This window comes from Schistocerca piceifrons, chromosome 2, assembly GCF_021461385.2.
Source record: "Schistocerca piceifrons isolate TAMUIC-IGC-003096 chromosome 2, iqSchPice1.1, whole genome shotgun sequence".
Lineage (NCBI taxonomy): Eukaryota > Metazoa > Arthropoda > Insecta > Orthoptera > Acrididae > Schistocerca > Schistocerca piceifrons.
The window spans coordinates 245,749,301-245,765,159 of NC_060139.1; the positions used below are offsets into that span (position 1 = coordinate 245,749,301).

The window sequence follows — 15,859 nt, forward strand, 5'->3', positions numbered from 1 at the left end:
TGGTAGGTTCACACATGCCTGCTTAGTCCACACATGCCTGCTTAGTTCACATATGCCTGCTTAGTCCACACATGCCTGCTTAATACACATATGCCTGCTTAGTCCACACATGCCTGCTTAGTACACACAAGTCTGTTAGTACACATATGCCTGCTTAGTACTCATATGCTTGCTCAGTCCACACATGCCTGCTTAGTCCACATATGCCTGTTTAGTTGGACATGCTTGCTTCGTACACACATTTATGCTAAGTACACACATGTTGGCTTAGTTCACACAAGTCTGCTTAGTCTATACATCCCTCCTTGGTCTTCACATGTCTGTTAATTCCACACATGCCTTCTCAGTCCATATGTGCCTTCTTAGTCTATGTACGCCTGCCTAGTTCACATATGCTTGCTTAGTCCACACATACCTGCTTAGTTCACACATGCTAGCTTTGTCCACACACACCTGCTTAGTCCACATACGCCTGCTTCGTTCACACATGCCTTCTCAGTCTACACATGTGTGAGTCTACACATCTCCAAGTCTACAGATGGAATCTGCTGGAAGTGAAGTTCATACGGTATCGATCATCATGGCGAGGACGTCGGCAGCTCTACACATCAAGTAGTTTATAACTCAAGAATGAACTCTCAGTTCCGACCGAGGTTTTTTGGAGGTTTTCCTTGGTTGTAAGGCGAATGCCGGAACTGCATATCCCTCCAATTGCTGTAGCCAATATTAATGTAAAAGACAAATTTCGAAATAAATGCTACAGCTGGATATTCTTGTGTTTAATTTAGTAACATGTTGAGTAAAGAATTATAAAATCATCCTTGATATAATCTCGCCTTGGTAGAATCAGTCTTTCTTCTGATGTAATACTAAGTTGTTAAGTAGCACTGTTCTGGATTTTTAAAAAATTTGCCGTTAATGTGACTCTTGAAGACAGAGATCAGAGGATGTAAGCTTAAGGGTGAGAAGCAGCTATGGAGAGAGTAGCTTACGGAAAAAAGAATGAATTCATTTAGGAATGAGATGCATGTACGAGAACAAAAAAGATGAAAAAGACAGGAAAAGCTATTACAGCGTTACTTTCTCGTATGTTGTTGTCCAGTCAGCTGGACCTTCTGTGCTTATTACTTTGTTCCCTCTTCTTTTAAAAGATTCATCCAGCGAATACATTCCCAGTTGTTCAACTGTTAAAAACGGCGACACGTGTAATTATATGCTTGACAAGCACATTTGCGCAAGCATGCTTATCAAACATGCGGTTCGAGTGTTATCTCTGGATTAAGCCATCTCTGGCTGACGCTATTCTTGAAAAAAAAAAAAAAAAAAAAAAAGCATATGGAAAGAAGTCGAAATTTTACGCTCACTGTGTTTCTTAAACACTGTCTATAAAACCTTGGGCTATAAAAAGTGATGCAGTGGTAAGTCAAGATCCCAACAGGAACCAAGCGAACATCTATCTGTGTTTACATTAGTTCGTAGTACGTCTGTGTTTTTGCTAGAGCATACTGAGCAGACAAATAGCTTTCAGTCTGCTAAATGAATTTTTAATGTGTTTCGAAATGTAGACGTTAGTCCATTTATTACCCTACACGGAATGACGCAATGTAGAAATTCCTTAAACCCCGCTTTTAGTTGAAGTATATTTTCCTGTGTTGAGTGACGAATAGAAGAGTCTACTAAACAGTGACACGTCATCTTATTCGCTAACAAACGCAAGAACATGATGACATATCGTCTAATAAAACCAATTCTCAACTAATAACTCTGTTTCAATTAGTGCACGAATCCCACTTCGTAAAAAGAGCAGATTGGTACAAATTAAAGGAAATATGGCTGCAGTCTATAGCACAGTTTCTCTAGAGACGAGGTGAGCCTAACTTTATGTCGGTACCCGCTAATGGAACGGATACAGTTTTAAAAGACACAAAAAAGTGAATAAATTGGGTTTGCCAAATTTTTCACTATTGTTTTTATATTTTCATGGGATAAATGCAAATACAGCCCCACAGAAATTGGTGGTGAACGTATCATGTGTTCAATGGCATAAAAATATGCTACTTCCACTAATTTTGAGAAAATATGTTTAAAATTTCATCGACTGTAGACCACTTTGGAATACTGTCAGTTCTAATTTTAATCCAGATGGCTATATCTTGAAAAGTACTGTGTTCACTAGGGCAGGAAAAGAAAATAATTGTCAATATAAAGTTCGTAGTAATTAACCTGTAATATGCAAATGATCATTCAGTATGCCGCATTGTTTAACTTCACGCCGATAAATTCACTTAGTGCAGTTAGGTGATATTCGAATAAACATACGTTTTTCATACACTATGTAATGCATGATGGAGGTATTAGCAACTTTGTCTACGTATTTCATACACGTACAATGCGAAGGAAAAGGGCTGTGTCTTTGCCCATGTACGTGCCACAATCTCTCTTAGATTATTTTAATGGCCCCTATATGGAAAATGTGATGGATGTAGTCGACTTGTTACGCAGCCTTCTGCACAAACAGATCATTTCAGTTCCTTAACCTGTACTGACCCTTTACGATTCTGACACCGCATCTCTGATTCTGTTAGGTATTTTCTTTATTTGACAAAGACTCCAAGCACTGACAAAGAAATTCCAGAAATATCTCTCTAGATTATTAGGTCTCTCTTTATTATTGTGTTCGGTTTCCATGTCTGGTAAACAGAACCTTCCCGAAAGCTGCCCATTAGTCTAAATCTACATTCGCCTCACCTCCTACTGATTTCAAATATTTATGGCAATTCACGTCGCTTCATTTTATTAACGATGGATGTTTGAACAGGCTTCAATAAGATTACCACTGATCTTAAAATCAAGTACTGTTGTGGGGCTTTCCTTTGTTACGAGCAGTGTCATGTATTTAACCTTATATAAAGAGCTGAGTACACCAAATACGACCACTGTCTTAAGTCGTTCTTCATTTCCGTACTACCATCTTCGATGGTGTTTCCTGTAGGTAGCGGCATGCGTAGCCAACAGGCTGTTAGCGTATAAAGTTCATCACACCCAGCCCGTATACCATTACTTCACAACATATTTAGTGGCTGCTGGTAACCGCTATGTAAAATGTTTGGAATTTGATAGTGCTTTTGAATGCATCTGAAAAATCGGTTCTGTGCAGTAAAAGCATTCGTCGGGGCACATCCATTGTTACTTTAGTTGCCGTTCAACATTCGTTTTTAAGTATAACGTGTTTGGTTTTATTGGTCAAAAATTCGTCATGTTCTAACGGCCCTATCCCAACTCTCCTATAAATCGACAGCCAAATCTAAAGACGCACGTTGCTTTCCTTTTTTCTCTAAATCTCAGTTGATTAATTAGTACTGTGCTCTTGACTAAGGTACTTAATCACTCTCAACAATGTAGACAAATGATCGCCGCTACATAGTAATTTTGAAGAAACTGCTTAGTTTAATGCAAGGAAATTAGCGTAATTAATTACTTCAAGTTAAGAAAATAATAGCCTAATTAATTACTTCAAGTTAAGAAAATAAGTGCATGAGTGCTGCTTGTTGTACACAACAGTTAACCGGTGAACACTAGAAATGGGTACAGTGTGCCTAGACTGTTACATACCAAACAAATAGGCAATCAACATCCGAGATCATTGCAGACTAGTCGTTAATAAACACCATTACTTCCTGCCTGCCTGTCCATCTTCGTCTTCAATACAGTTTGTGGGAGTGCAGTAGACATAGCTGAGACAGAAGCCACTACTTAACATTGAACGATCAACCTGAAAGTGAAATGATCCTAAAAAAAAATATTGTGAAAGACTTACACTTGAGAAGTTTATTGTACGATAATCTGATTATAGTCGCGAAAATTAACTTCGAAAAGTAGCATAAATATTATTTAAACTAACATTAGCTCTGGCTGACTTGGAAAGCTCTTCTGATGTCATAAAACATGAGAAAACAGAATTACTGTTTCCTGTGTTAAATTCAGTACTCTATCGATTAAAATACTGTGTAGACTTAAAAGTTATTTCTCGGCATGAATTTAACTAACCACTAACGCAATGTAGTTACTTGGAAAGTTAAGAATGTGAGGCTACAAAAGCAGTTAACTTCACAGACACTGAGAATCACTACCTCTTGTTCCGTATAATCAAAAGCAAGTCATACAGCAATTTTAAGTTTTTCAAGTTTCGTACGTACATTAACCGCATTGCAATGGCAAATTATATTTCATTTACTTCCGCTGTAGCCTAATACTGTAATCACTTCATTACTTCTCAGTGCCGTATACTTTAAGAGATAAAAATCAGCCGCAGTTATATTCTCTGTTAGCCAATAATGAGTGTATCTGTTATTACTTTCATAAGCTTCAGTAAGCATTGATATAACCACTTTCACTATTACTGAAGAAATACAGCACAAAAACGCTGTTTCTTTCAAGTAGTCTCAACAAAGTACACCACTGCCATGCAGAACTTAATGACAAGATAGATAAAGGAAGATAACATACTAACAACTCAATGAGAATGAATGAAATCGCGGGAGGACGTTGCCAGAAGTCTTCCAGTCGAACCACAAAATTAAAAAAGATACCCAACACACAAAAGCCTTCTCACCAACTTGCAAACACACAGAACACACAAACGAGCACACATGAATAAGAAACACCCACAGCAACAAACGAGTGGTTCACTCTTATCTAAAACAACAAAGCAGTCCACAGAATAGGCAACATACTCAAAAAACAAGGGCTAAAAACAGTCTACAGGACAAACAACTCAACACAGAGGATACTAGGGACAACCAACACAAGCACAGACAAACACAACACATCTGTTATTTACCAACTAACGTGTCAAGGCTGCAAATCAGTTTATATAGGACAGACAAGCAGAAACTTTATTTCAGATACACAGGAGAGCATTAAAAAGTAACAGCTGTCACTCCACATTTGTTGAACACCTTATGGACAATAGGCAACGGCCTTGCCGCAATGGATACACCGGTTCCCGTGAGATCACCGAAGTTAAGCGCTGTCGGGCGTGGCCGGCGCTTGAATGGGTGACCATCCGGGCCGCCATGTGCTGTTGCCGTTTTTAGGGTGCACTCAGGCTCGTGATGCCAATCGAGCTACTCGATCGAACAGTAGCGGCTCCGATCAAAGAAAACCATCATACCGACCGGGAGAGCGGTGTGCTGACCACACGCCCCTCCTATCCGCATCCTAAACTGAGAATGGCACGGCGGTCGGATGGTCCCGATGGGCCACTTGTGGCCTGAAGACAGAGTGCTTTTTTTCTATGGACAATAACCATATCCCAACAGACATAAACACTGATTTGAAAATTCTCAAATGCAGCAACAGCCCCCCCCCCCCACAAAAACTAATAATTGAAGAAAATTATCAAATACAAAAAGCCATAGTTGAAGGAAAGGAAGTAATAAACGAATACACGGCTCTCTGCAATGGAACTCTGTTCTCTTCCCTCAAAGAATTAGTAGATAATACCAACCTATAGAACCCCCCCCCCCCTCCCCCAAACACACACACACACACACACACACACACACACATTCTCTCTCTCTCTCTCTCTCTCTCATCAGAGATTCAAAACTACCGGCAATGACCTCTTCAACTTTTCCACTGTCCGCTATCTTGTTATCAAATGGCTCTGAGCACTATGCGACCTAACTTCTGAGGTCATCAGTCGCCTAGAACTAATTAAACCTAACTAACCTAAGGACATCACACACATCCATGCCCGAGGCAGGATTCGAACCTGCGACCGTAGCGGTCGCTCGGTTCCAGACTGTAGCGCCTCGAACCGCACGGCCACTCTGGCCGGCTCTTGTTATCACAGCTGTGACACAGTGACAGTGACAACTGAAAACACTGAACTTGACAATGAAGAAGAAAACGAAAAAAGAAACTGTAAGTGAAACATGATGTAAATAGATACACATACACAAAACCTTTCACATAAATTATTAATCCCAGGCATAGCCACAACTGTTGAGATATTGTAATTTCTGCGTAAACGTTTTGCCTACATCGAGTTGTTTGTAGTTGCAGGTGACAAACTGTAAAAAAAAAAAAAAAAAAAAAAAAAAAAAAAAAAAAAAAAAAAAACAGCGCTATAAAAACGCAATACGACAAACTGTAAAGAAAAACAGACACCATAAGAACGTAATACAGCAGGAAAACCACACCATGTGGTAAGAAGGTATGAATACACAATTTTATCTGCTCCTCAAAAACCTGTAATTACGATTTAGAAACTAATATTTGTATGTATTTAAACAGTAAAGAACATTCATTATGTTTAACAGCCATAATAATAAAAAAACACTGATGCTGCAACTGCAGTGAAACACGTCTGTGACAAAAAACAAAATTGTGTTTTGCTAAAGGCGGACCCCACTCAAACACATATGTCACATGACACCGGTATGTCAGCGTGTCTATAAGGCCAACGCGAGGCAGTTCATGGAACGAGCGGTTACAGTGAACCGTGTTGGTGCTCTTCATTACAAGGTGGTCTGGAGACAACATTTGGATGATTTCACATGGGAAAGGACTGTCGGGTAACTGGAAGAAGAACGAAGTGTGACGACTGTAGTCCACGAGTTCGGTATTGCGCGCAGCATTGTGTCACGTGCATGAGGAGCGATCCAAAACACAGGCACAGCTGCCCAAAGAGGAGGAGGTGTACGATCGTGGTACCACGAAAAACCGAGGAGCCGCCAGCAGCAGCCCTAGGAGGCCAAAAATTCTGAAGATGGCTTCAACATAAGCAGAAACCGGTATATAAACAAATATTATTGCGATCTCGACTGTTGGTTTTAACCTAAATAGGAGAAGAGGTGGTCAGCATTAATGTGCTGCTTCCTGGACTCGGTAGGCGCGTCGGCCCCGCATCGAATCCGCCCGGCGGATTAACGACGAGGGCCAGTTTGCAGGCCAGCCTGGATATGGTTTTTAGGTGGTTTTCCACATCCCACTAGGTGAATACCGGGCTGGTCCCCAAGTTCCGCCTCAGTTACACGACTCACAGACATTTGAAAACGTTCGCACTATTTCATGGCTTACACTGGACACAGACAGCTGGGGTACACTGATTCCGTCCCAGGGGGTTTGGGGTGGTGGCAGGAAGGGCATCCGGCCACCCTCTGCCATTAACACTGCCAAATCTGCCAAATCCGTCATAACATTGCCGACCCCGCGTTGGAGCGGGACAAAGGCCCCGAGAAAGAAAGAAAGAAAGAAAGGAGAAGAGATTCTCAACCACGGTCACTACAGCAACAGATGGGGCTCTGTTGTGAAAACGGTGAGAAGGGACTCATGTGACACAGTAGGTGCAAGTGAACGATAAAGGGAAAAAAAACAAAAAAGTCCAAAAACTGAATTTTTTCAGGATAAGTACAATAAACGTCCAAGCGCTTAAACTCAGTTACATTTTTAAACTTTTGTTCAACAGTATTTTTAAATTTTATGTGAATTCTTGCTTGCTTATCCCAGAAATGATAAAAGCGTTAAGTTTTTATTTTATTGCCACAATAAATGAAATAATGTATGGACTTTGTTGATTTTCCCCCTGCAGTTTCCAATAAACAAATCGGAACTTCTTGTAACACTATTTGAGAGCACATGGTTTTGTGTTGACAGTGAATTTTATTTCAGTCTATAAAGACTTTGACCTATTATAATCAAAGTTCAGAAAATAAACCAAGTTCAGGAACCACGTGTAATAAAATGGCATTCCCTTTAAAATCGGATCCATTATCGGAGATATCTTATTGTTCAGATGCCAGTCTGAGCTGGTGGACAGCAAGAAGTTGTTTGTAATTCTCCCTGGACCTCTCATCCTCACAGACCATAACCTACAAGTCTTTGCACCTGTCTTTGGGCAGAAGAATAGGCGCCTGGTAGGGATGTTCAGGTTCCTGAAGATACATGAGACATCGTTGTTTCGCCTGCTTCTTCCGTTGATCCTTTATGTACGCTATGAAGAATAGTCCGTTACAAGCGTCTCTGTGTGATTGGGGACCAGGTTCGATTCCTGGCAGGGGACTGGGTGTTGTGTGTCCTTCATCATTTTCATCAGCATTGACTCACAAGTCGCCGATGTGGCGTCACCTAAAAAGGACTTGCAATACGGCGGCCGAACTCCCCCCGAATGTGGCCTCCCGGCCAACAATGCTATACGATCATTTCAATTTTTATCTGATATGGGTTTTTGATTTTATTCGAAGGAATCTTAACTGTTTCAATGGTCTAACAGCAAAATAAAGCATTTTCTTGTATGACTTGGAAGAAAGAAATTTACTCCGGCTTTTAAAAAATGGCTCTGAGCACTATGGGACTTAACTTCTGAGGTCATCAGTCCCATAGAACTTAGAACTACTTAAACCTACTTCATTAGTAAGGTCACAGATCGCATTGGGAAAGTTTTAGGTAAGTATGGGGTGGAAACTATTTTCAGACCCACTAGGAAAATAAAAGAATTTTTAAGGCCGGCAAAAGATGCACGACACCCTTTGGCTACACCGGGGGTATATAAAATTCCTTGTACTTGTGGATAGGTTTACATCGGTACCACAAAGAGAAGTGTGAACACCCGTCTTGTCGAACATAAGAGGAATTTCCGCCTGGGTCACACGGATAAATCGGCCGTAGCGGAACATGTTTACCAGGAAGGTGATCATGAAATAAAATTCAGTGAGACAAGCGTCATATGAAAAACCTCGCATTATCATGCACGCTTGTATAGAGAGGCTATCGAGATTGATAAACATCGTAATAATTTTAACAGGAAAGACGAAGGTGTTACACTGGATAAAATTCGGATGTCAGCGTTGCACCGCAAGCGTGACGATCGATTACTTTCAATCGAGAATGTTGGCGTTACCAGAGACAATCTCATAGCAGACGCCATGTGATCGACAGTGGCGCCCTCTGTATTGCCTATATAATCAGCGCTTCCTCGAGTTCTCTTCGCAGTTCGCCGCTTTACCTCCGAGGGTGTCTCCCGCAGTCGGAGACGAAACGTCAGGAGACAGTTTTATACTTCGACCACGGCCTATCAGCCTGGAAGTTTTAAGTGAAGACAATACCGGCCGTGAAAGCTTACATTGTATGATCAAAGCTTACATTGTATGATACTTAAACCTAACTAACCTAAGGACGTCACTCACATACATGCCCGAAGCCGGATTCGAACCTGCGACCGTAGCGGTCGCGCAGCTTTTAAACATGCTATGTTCACGCGAGACAACAATAAACAGACTTGGCTCTACTCCGGCCCCTGCGATCACTTCTCTCCAGCTCTCAGGTGTTTCAGCCTTTGCACACTTGGGGTTCAGTGCCATATCGTCACCTGGCTCCATGAAAGAATGGCCACGCACTGCATGTGTAGAGATCAACTTCTCAGATCGCATTAATTCAACAGTGACGCAGTGAAGAATTGAATGATGTTGTGGTTTTTGTTTTGTCCCCCGCATGAGTACGCGAAAATATGAAGCGTTTGAAGCTCTTTCTACAGGTAAGTCTAGACAAAAATGATGAAGCACTGACGCAGCATCATCTGACGCCTTCTTTGTCACAGCATGGCCATAGACATGCATAACTGATAAGCCAGTTGATAAAGTATGGATAACGAAAATGTAGACAGAAAGCTGTCTTCTGAAGTAGATCTGACTTTAGGTTAATTTGGTGCAGGGCGATGTTTACCGAAATCTCTTGCAATGACCTCAGTAGTTGGTGATTGTTTTGCCTCTTTTTGGCATTTCTTTTCGTCATGTAGAACCATTCAGCCTTCTTGCGGTGCAGTATACTTTCATTTTCCATGTTCTTGTGATCCCCCTGCAGCATTTTCCTATTTCCTTCTCTTATTTCATTATATATTTTCCTGTTGAAATCAGTTATTTTAGCTTTCTGTTCATCATACCAACAGCATATTTCCGTTCGAGAGTAGTCGAAAGCGATGTTGAACTTTGGGACAAAACAATGTCTGAATGTTTCATAAGAAGTCCAAATGTCTAGATATTTAGTAAGAAAATTGAAAGAAGTTCCTCGACATTTAAATATTCTGGAAGACAAACTTTTTTAGAGTTTTTGAAACTATAATGTACTTTTCTTCCTTTTAAGATACAGAAAACCACATTCCTGCTGCACGAGTCTGTTCAGGGAGCTTATGAGGTTCTACATCTACATCTACGTTTATACTCCGCAAGCTACCCAACAGTGTGTGACTGAGGGCACTTTACGTGCCACTGTCATTACCTCCCTTTCCTGTTCCAGTTGCGTATGGTTCGCTGGAAGAACGACTGCCGGAAAGCCTCCGTGCGCGCTCGAATCTCTCTAATTTTACATTCGTGATCACCTCGGGAGGTATAAGTAGGGGGAAGCAATATATTCAATACCTCATCCAGAAACGCACCCTCTCGAAACCTGGACAGAAAGCTACATCTCCTTTGTTGATGGACTACATTTTCTAAGGACTCTCCCAACGAATCTCAACCTGGCACCCGCCTTACCAACAATTAATTTTATATGATCATTCCACTTCAAATCGTTCCGTACGTATACTCCCAGATATATTACAGAAGTAACTGCTACCAGTGTTTGTTCCGCTATCATATAATCGTACAATAAAGGATCCTTCTTCCTATGTATTCACAATACATTACATTTGTCTATGTTAAGGGTCAGTTGCCACTCGCTGCACCAAGTGCCTATCCGCTGCAGATCTTCCTGCATTTCGCTGCAATTTTCTAATGCTGAAACTTCTCTGTATACTACAGCATCATCCGCGAAAAGCCGCATGTAACTTCCGACATTATCTACTAGGTCATTTACATATATTGTGAAAGGCAATGGTCCCATAACACTCCCCTGTGGCACGTCAGAGGTTACTTTAACGTCTGTAGACGTCTCTCCATTGAGAACAAGTCTCTCCATTGAGAACAACATGCTGTGTTCTGTTTGCTAAAAATTCTTCAATCCAGCCACACAGCTGGTCTGATATTACGTAGGCTCTTAACTTTGTTTATCAGGTGACAGTGCGGAACTGTATTGAACGCCTTCCGGAAGTCGAGAAAAAAGCATGTACCTGGGAGCTTGTATCTAATATTTTCTGGATCTCATGAACAAATAAAGCGAGTTGGGTCTCACGTGATCGCTGTTTCCGGAATCCATGTTGATTCCTACAGAGTAGATTATGGATTAGTGTGCTTTCCTCGTGGATAAACTGGTCACTTGCCAGTTTTTCTTAAAGATGTTTTGATTGCGTGTAAAAGGAAAAGTTTAATCCAAGAAGCCGAGTGAAATGTTTAAAAAAATTCTGGTACCCCCGCTGCTTCACTATTCCTTATCACCCTAGCTTTGTAGCTATAGGAATTGTCATTTAACCTAGAATTTTCTTCATTCCGCCTCGGTCTGAGACGTTCTACAGGATGTACTGAGATAAGGCCTGAAACCATCACGCCCAGTATCGATGAATTGTGTTGTTAGATAATGCTGTTCATTGCTAGAAATATTCTAGAAACATTCATATCAGTAGTCGGCAAACTTCTTCCTTCAAGAGCCAATACTGACTTTGTGGGCGCCATCTCGGGCCGCATATGTACCGATCCTATAATTAATTGGTAACCTACATAAAGTGATATGTTATGAGCCCGCCGTACACTAGCTATAGCAAGGGCGCGGTGTGACACTGCAGTTGCCTGACGAAGTATTGCTGTGTTGCCAGTTTAAGCAGATGATTAATTGTTAATATCAGTAACTGTACTTCTGTGTAAATGCATTATGCAACACGAGACACGATCACAAATGTTTACCATGTATTAAAACAGCCTTAATTTAATTTTATATTCTTTGCTACAAATAAGTACCGCATTTGAAGATAACCGTCTTTGGAACGTGCATTCACGAATCCATGTTCTATGACAAAATTTGTACCATATTTAGCGTCCACCAAATTTAAAATAATTTCCTATATTATATTTACAAAATACTTCATTTAAATATGAATAATAATTGATAGCATACGAATAATTTCGAATGAAAATAAGATGAGCTGGAAATATAAATCACAACAACACCGACATGCAGGCACTTTTATCATTGGAACAACCAATGCACCCTGTGCGGATAAAATGTTGCATCAGTAGTTACCATGTGATTTTTCCTCCTGCAGTCTCTTAGACCACAAGTTTGCGCAACGCCGCAATACTAACTTCAACAAAAGAGATATCTTTGAACAATGATTACATTCAGGTCACGAAATGAGAAATGCGTATACGTTCATTTACCTTAAATTTAATGATTCAAAAAATCCAATCAAAAAATAGCTCTATACTTAACAATCATATACAACCGTTCACACAACGAGAGATTCATACTCAAAGACTGGAAAGTTGCATAGGTCACACAAATATTCCAGAAAGGTAGTACGACTAATCCACTAAATTACAGGCTCACAGCACTAACGACGATTTGCAGCAGGATTCTGGAACATACATTGTATTCGAACTTTATGCATAACCTCCAAGTGAGCGGGCTATTGACACAGTCAACACGGATTTTGAAAACATCGTTCTTGTGAAACACAACTAGCACATAACATACACCAAGTGTTGAGTGCTATTGACAAGGGATTTGAAATTGATTCCGTATTTCTAGATTTCCAGAAGGCTTTCAACACTATACCACACAAGCGGTTTGTAGTGAAATTGCGTGCTTATGGTATATCGTGTCAGTTATGTGATTTTTTTTTTCAGAGAGGTCACAGTTCGTGGTACCTGACAGAAAGTCATCGAGTAAAACAGAGGTGTTTTCTGGCGTTTCACCAGGTAGTGTTTTAGGCCCTTTACTGTTCCTTATCCATATCAGTTTAATAAGCCACAGCTACAAAATACTAACGCAAATTCTTTACAAACGAATGGAAAAACTAGTAGCAGCCGACCTCGGGGAGGTTCAGTTTGGATTCCGTAGAAATGTTGGAACAGGTGAGGCAATACTGACCCTACGACTTATCTTAGAGGCTAGATTAAGGAAAGGTAAACCTACGTTTCTAGCATTTGTAGACTTAGGGAAAGCGTTGGACAATGTTGACCGGAATACTCTCTTTCAAATTCTGAAGGTGGCAAAGGTAAAATACAGAGAGCGAAAGGCTATTTACAATTTGTACAGAAACCAGAGTAGGGGACATGAAAGGGAAGCAGTGGTTGGGAAGGGAGTGAGACAGGGTTGTAGCCCTTCCCCGATGTTATTCAATCTTTATATTGAGCAAGCAGTGAAGGAACCAAAAGAAAAATTCGGAGTAGGTATTAAAATTGATGGAGAAGTAATAAATACTTCGAGGTTTGCCGATGACATTGTAATTCTGTCAGAGACGTCAAAGGACTTGGAAGAGCAGTTGAACGGAATAGATAGTGTCTTGAAAGGAGGATATAAGATGAACATCAACAAAAGCAAAACGAGGATAATGGAATGTAGTCGAATTAATTCGGATGATGCTGAGGGAATTAGATTAGGAAATGAGAGACTCAAAGTAGTAAAGGAGTTTTGCTATTTGGGGAGCAAAATAACTGATGATGGTTGAAGTAGAGAGGATATAAAATGTAGACTGGCAATTTGTTAACATCGAATATAGATTTAAGTGTGAGGAAGTCATTTATGAAAGTATTTGTATGGAGTGTAGCCATGTACGGAAGTGAAACATGGACGATAAATAGCTTGGACAAGAAGAGAATAGAAGCTTTCGAAATGTGGTGCTACAGAAGAATGCTGAAGATTAGATGGGTAGATCACATAAATAATGAGGAGGTACTGAATAGGATTGGGGAGAAGCGAAATTTGTGGCACAACTTGACTAGAAGAAGGGATCGGTTGGTAGGACATGTTCTGAGGCATCAAGGGATCACCAATTTAGTATTGGAGGGCAGCCTGGAGGGTAAAGATCGTAGAGGGAGACCAAGAGATGAATACACTAAGCAGATTCAAAAGGATGTAGGTTGCAGTAGGTACTGGCAGATGAAGAAGCTTACACAGGATAGAGTTGCAATGAGAGCTGCATCAAACCAGTCTCAGGACTGAAGACCACAACAACAACAACATAAACGATTTTGGAGACAATCTGAGCAGCCATCTTAGGTTGTTTGCAGATGACACTGTCGTTTATCGACTATTAAAGTCATCAGAAGATCAAAACAAATTGCAAAACGATTTGGAAAAGATAACTGCATGATGCGAAAATTGACAATTGCCCCTAAATAACGAAAAGTGTGAGGTCATCCACACGAGTGCTAAAAGGAATCCGTTAACTTCGGTACACGATAAATAATTCGGATCTGACGGCCGTAAATTCGACTAAATGCCTAGGAATTTCAATTACAAACAACTTAAATTAGAAAGAACACACAGAAAATTTTGTGGGGACGGCTAATCAAAGACTGCCTTTTATTTGCAGGACAGTTAGAAAATGTGATATATTAAAGAGACTGTCTACAGTAGGCGTGTCCGTTCTCTTTTAGAATACTGCTGCTTGTTGAAGGGATCCTTACCAGATAGTAAGTACATCGAGAAAATCGTAGATTGGTTGCACATTTTGTATTACCGCGCAGTAGAAGAGAGAGTGACATTGAAATGATACAGGATTTGGGGTGGAAACCATTAAAACAAAGGCGTTTTTCGTTGCGGCGGAATCTTCTCATGAAATTTTAATCACCAACTTTCTTTTCCGAATTCTAAAATACTTTGTTAACGCCAACCTACACATGAAGAAACGATCATCGTAATAAAAGAAGGAAATCAGAGTTCGCACGGAAGATACTGGTGTTCGTTTTTTCCGTGCTCTGTACGAGATTGGAACAACAGAGAATTATTGTGAATTATCTGCCATGCACTTAAAAGAGATTTGGATAGTATCCATGTAGATGCAGATGTATTAAATGAATCGCTATGTCCTTGAGTGCCTTACACCACTTATAGCACGTACTTAATGTGACCATTTAGAACTGGATTTAGAAGGATGTTCGATACGAGACGTTGGCCTTGGCCAGTGACCTGGAAACACCCGACAAAGGCTGTAAAGAATGTTGTTGTTGTTGTTGTGGTCTTCAGTCCAGAGATTGGTTTGATGCAGCTCTCCATGCTACTCTATCCTGTGCAAACCCCTTCATCTCCGAATAACTACTGCAACCAACATCCTTCTGAATCTGCTTAGTGCATTCATCTCTTGGTCTCCCTCTACGATCTTTAACCTCCACGCTTACCTCCAGTACTAAATTTGTGATCCCTTGATGCCTCAGAACGTGATCTACCAAACGATCCCTCCTTCTAGTCAAGTTGTGCCACAATTTTGTCTTCTCCCCAATTCTATTCAGTACTTCCAAATTACTCGTAGTTACGTGGTCTACCCATCTAATCGTCAGCATTCTTCTGTAGCACCACATTTCGAAAGCTTCTATTCTCTTCTTCTCAAAACTATTTATCGTCCATGTTTCAGTTCCATACATAGCTACACTCCATACAAATACTATCAGTAAATGCTTCCTAACCCTTAAATCTACACTTGGTGTTAACAAATGTATCTTCTTCAGGAAAGCTTTCCTTGCCATAGCCAATCTACATTTTATATCCCATCTACTTCGACCATCATAAGTTATTTTGCTGCCCAAATAGCAAAACTACTTTAAGGATACAGGGTACTTTTCTGGCTCAATATTATATACAAATCAGCACCTAGTTCTTTCAGGCACTGTTTATAATGTGTGCGTTTTACAGATTTTTTGTTGATATCAGGTAATGCAGCCCACTTCCTAAACAAATTAGAAGTATTTTGAATATTTTTGAACCTACT

At 40.4% G+C, this 15,859-nt stretch overlaps 1 pseudogene; it reads left to right on the forward strand.

Moving 5' to 3' along the window:
• The first annotated feature begins 4,971 nt into the window (after positions 1-4,971).
• Positions 4,972-5,089, forward strand: LOC124778345 (annotated as a pseudogene).
• Positions 5,090-15,859: the final 10,770 nt, after the last annotated feature.